The sequence below is a fragment of the Onychomys torridus genome, chromosome 5, assembly GCF_903995425.1.
Source record: "Onychomys torridus chromosome 5, mOncTor1.1, whole genome shotgun sequence".
Lineage (NCBI taxonomy): Eukaryota > Metazoa > Chordata > Mammalia > Rodentia > Cricetidae > Onychomys > Onychomys torridus.
The window spans coordinates 70,248,702-70,253,755 of NC_050447.1; the positions used below are offsets into that span (position 1 = coordinate 70,248,702).

General features: G+C 43.0%; 1 pseudogene; it reads left to right on the forward strand.

Annotated features, from left to right (window-relative positions):
* Nucleotides 1–4,242: 4,242 nt before the first annotated feature.
* LOC118583585 lies at nucleotides 4,243–4,711 on the forward strand (annotated as a pseudogene).
* The last annotated feature ends 343 nt before the right edge of the window (nucleotides 4,712–5,054 follow it).

Genomic DNA, 5,054 nt, shown 5'->3' on the forward strand with positions numbered 1-5,054 from the left:
CTTTTCAACTATTAGCAGCCACAGATGCTCTGCACCTCTCTGGACTTGTCTGTCCTGGTGACTTTAGATAAATGCCCTTATACAGTGTGTTGTTTTATGTGTCTGGTCGTTTAAACTTAACACCATGTTTTCAAGGTTCATCTGTGTTAGCATGTGTCATCACTTCCTTGCTTTTCATCATCAAATTAATATTCAAAGGCAGGGATATGCACTTGGTGTCATATTCATCAATGGACAGGCATTTGAATTGTTTCCAGTTTTCAGCTTTGGTGAACGTCTTAGGGTTTCTGTTGCTGTGATGAAACACCATGACCAAAGCAACCTGGGGAGTGGAAGGGTTTATTCAGCTTATGCTTCATCATCACTATTCATCATCAAAGGAAGTCAGGACAGGAACTCAAGCAGGGCAGGAACTTGGAGGCAGGAGCTGATGCAGAGGCCATGGAGGAGTACTGCTTACTGACTTGCTCCTCGTGGTTTGCTCAATCTTCTTCCTTACAGAACTCAGGACTACCTGACTAGGGGTAGCATCACCCACAATGGGCTGAATTCTCCTCCATCAATCACTAAGAAAAATGCCCTATGGTCTTGCCAACAGCTGGATCTTATGGAGGCATTTTCTCAGTTGAGGCTCCCTTCTCTTAGATGACTCCAGTTTGTATCAAGTTGGCATAAAACTAGCCAGTACAGTGAATCATGTTGCCAAACACATCTGGGTACAGGCCTTTGTGTAGCCATACATTTACATTCTCTTGCATAGATAACTAATGTTGTTAGATGATGTGGTTACTGTCTACATTTTTGAGACACTTCAAAATGGTTCCCCAAAGCCTCCACTCTTCACATATTCAGCAGTGGTTTCTGAGGAGGGCTCCAGTTTCTCCAGTCTTGTTAACACTTGTTAATTTCATTTTGTTGATTATAAACAACCCAATCATTGTGAAGAGGGATTTCTTTCTTTTTTTTTTTCTGTAACTTTAATCCCAAGGATTCTCACAAACATATTACAAATGACAGCATGAAAAAGAAATCTTGCATAGTAACTCAAAAGTTCAGCTCTACAATGTACCCTTAAACTGATAGGACACTGTTAACTTAGAGCTTTCCATTTCGATAACTATGAGTGAAAATCAATTTTACAGGGGAAATGGAGCATCCTAAATTGTTACAACTAAGTGACTGATGCCAACTGCATATTTCGTTAGAAAAACCGCTTTCTGCTATATTCTAGCAGGAGTGGGAAAGAGGCTGTTATAATAGAGGGCACTCACCCGGCGTCATACCAAATGAAATAGCATCCCATGGCGATGTATTTCTAACCACCTCATAAGAAAAGTCAAAAGTAAGGCAATTAACAAGCGCTGGGCTGGCCCCACCCTACTCTGGTTATGAACATCATCATGCTGCCCCATCCTGAAAGGGAAGCTCCTCACCTCATATAACCACACCCACTCCCTCCTCTCCTGCCCTTCACCGATGCCCCTCGTAAAATGGACCAGTGATTTCGAAAGCTTTGGCTCTCCTGAGTAGAGAGGTACAGTGGTAGTCAAGAGGTATGTGTGTACAGTCCAGGTTTGTTCCCCTTCCCATTAATGTTGGAGTGTCGGAGGCAGGTCCTGTGACTTCCTCCAGTGGGACTGGCTGGACAGTCTTGAGTGTGACCCTGCTATCCATGTTAGACTGACTCCTGTACATGGGCTGCAGACTGACACACACCATGACTGTGCCATTGTAGCTATTTCTTGTGATAATACAGAGTTTTAGAAGATGAAAATCTAACAACGTTGGGAACAGAAAGGAGAGGATGAGAGAGTAAACAAATTAGTCTGAAAGTCTAGTGACCTGTGCAGGTGAAGAGCCAAATGAATTTTAAGACTGTGAAAGACTTCCACTACCTGCAGTCAAATGGTTTGTAAACGGCAGAAATGGAAACTCTGATCCGTAGGAAGTAGACAGACATTGACTGGGAAGACGGCTCGGTCATTCCAGTGTTTCATAAATAAGCAGGAAGGCCTGGGTTTTACCTCCAGTCCCCATGTTTATCAAAAAAAAAATTAATTTAACAAACTGAGCATGGTGATGTGTGCTTGTAGTCCTAGCACTGGGAGACAGAGACAGGATGAGGATGATTCTCTAGGGATCACTAACCAGCCAGTCTCACCTATGTGACAAGCCCCAAGCCAATGAAAAACCTTGTCTCAAACAAAGTAGACAGCGTCTGAGGAAAACATCTGTCCTCAGGCTTCACACACACACACACACACACACACACACACACACACACACACACAGGGGTGGAGTGGGGGAGACAGACAGAAGACAAAACCTATTCTATATAAATATACACTAAAGGTGGCATAACCATCAGCATCGTGTGTAAGCTGCTGGGACAAAGCCCGACCCCAGAAAGAGGTAGCCATTACTGAAAGCTTTTCCTCTCTAGCTTGTAACAGCCCCAAGCTGGGTGGATGAGCAGTAGTCAGCACTGCGCTGAGCCCTGGGGGTCATCCAGAAACACGGTTTGGTCCATTTTGTTTCTCTGTCAACCTTTTAGAGATACCCATGTGTGCATTCTCAAAGCTGGCTCCCTTGCATGCATACCAAAGCCTCTGAGAAGAGAGGAAGGTTAGCAAAGAGGAAGCGATTTCTTTGAGAAAATTTCCCTCCGGGGCTTGTATGTCTCACTTGCGCTTGCAATTCCTGGGCTGGAACTTGATCAGATGGCTACACCGAGCAGCAAAGGCCACAGAGCCTCGAACTGGATGGCTCTGTGCTTAGAAAACAAACTGGTTCTAGTAATACAAGAAGGAGAAGAGTTAACGCCTGGAACAATATTAATCATGTCACCAATGCCATTTTAATTGCGGGGAAGAGGATAGTGTTGAGGGCAACTGACAAAGTCATTTGTAAAAAAAAATAAGTTAAACGTTTACAAAGATCAACTCAAAATAAGAGTTAAAACTATAAAGCTCTTAGAAGAAAATACAGACACATATCTTCATGCTTTGGGGGTCAAGTAACAGTTGCTTATATATGATGCCAAAATCACAAATGGCAAAAGAAAAAACAAGCAAGTTGGACATGATAGGAACAACAGGGTTTTATGCTGTGGAGAATATCAAGAACCTGGAAGAGGACTCACAGCATGGAGTCAGCATGGGGAGAAGGCTCAGTGGATAAAAGCACTTCTACAGGTGTGAAGTTCCTCAGAAGCCACAGGAAAGCCAGGCATGTGTAGTGGCCCACCAATAACCGCAGCCATTGGGAGGCTGCCATTGTGGAGTTCTGGGGCCAGCTGGCTGGGGAGAGTAACCAAATTGTCAATCTTCAGATTCTACAAGCATCCTGCCTCGATAAATAACATGGAGCACAACTGAAGCAGATACTTGATGTCAACGTATCACCTCCATGAGTACACACACAACACATACATGTGAACACACATAAACATTTATATCACATAGGTGCAGACATGCAAAAAAAGGAAAAATGTAGCAAGCTTTCCTGTCGGACTACCTTTGGATGGCATTCTGCAAATAATTACCTGGAGACTTGTTATTAATTATGAAAGCTTGGCCTTTAGCTTAGGCTTGTCTCAACTATCTCTAACTTAAATTAACCCATATTTTTTAATCTATGCTCTGCCACGTGGTGTTACCTCTCTCCCATCTTGCACCTCCTGTCTCTTCTCCATGTCTGGCTGGCAACTCTGCCTTTCTTCTTCCCAGAGTCTTCTCTTCTCTGGAAGTCCCACCTACCCTCTTCCTGACTAGCTATTGGCCATTCAGCTCCTTATTAAACCAATCAGAGAGCGCCTTGGCAAAACCATATCTTCACAGTGTAAACAAATAATCCAGGACAGAAGAAACTCACAGAATGGGGGGAATATATTTGCAAATCATGTCATAGAAAAACCTTGTATTCAGACTATATAAAGCACTCCTGGAACTCAGAAGTAAAAAGACAAATACCTAATTTAAAATGGGCAAGATTTTTGAACAGTCTTCTCCAGAAAAGATGCACAGTGGGCAAGATTATCAATAAATATGTGAAAAGATGCTCACCATCATTGGCCATCAGAGAAATGGAAGACAAAAATCACAATGAAATTCCTCTTCACCTGCCATTTGGTGGATGTCAGGGAACGTAGAGCATCTACAGTAGCAGATTCCCAAGGGCATGGGTGGGCCTGTTGGAGTGTTGGAATTTGAGCTTCGACTTTTTTGAACCCAGGATCTCAAAATGCATTGTGATTCCTGTCCGTTAGATTGTGAGGTGTATGTAGTTAATCTTGGAAACAAGACTGAATTAGAACGGGCTTTTGGCTGTTATGGACCACTTCTGAAGTGTGTGGGTTGCTCGAAACTCTCCTCCTAGCTTTGCGTTCATTGAATTTGAGGATCCCCAAGATGCTGCTGATGCTGTCCAAGAGCTAGATGGGAGAACACTCTGTGGCTGCCATGTAAGAGTGGAACTTTTGAATGGTGAAAAAAGAAATCGGAATTGTGGCCCACCTCCCTCTTGAGGTCGTTGTCATCCTCCACCTCGGCGAAGATCTCCAAGAAGGAGAAGCTTCTTTCGAAGCCGGAGCAGGTCACTTTCTAGAGTTAGGAGAAGTAAAAGGTCTCTGTCTCATGACAGAAATCACAAGCTGTCTCAATCCTTCTTTCCTTGATCTTGTGGCCAATCTAGGTCACATGAAAGGAAGTAGACCAGTTTGCAAAAGAAGTGATGTACAGGAAATAACTTCAGTTGACAGGAGTATGTATAAGGAAATTCAAGTTTTGTTTGAGACTTCATAAGCTTGGTGCATTTTTAATATGTTTCAGCTGTCCAGATTTGTTTTGACTCTCGGAACAGTGACACACAACGATGTAATTCTCTATGGTTCCAAATGGATCCTAGGAGGCATGTAATATCAAGAATTGTTATTTTACAATGTTCCCTTAAGCAAGATTGAATTTGCTTTGAACTTTAGTTTTTCATAGACTGAAATAAACCTAGATCCTGCCCAGTTAAAGTGTGATGTGCTGATGATACAGAAACCACCGGCA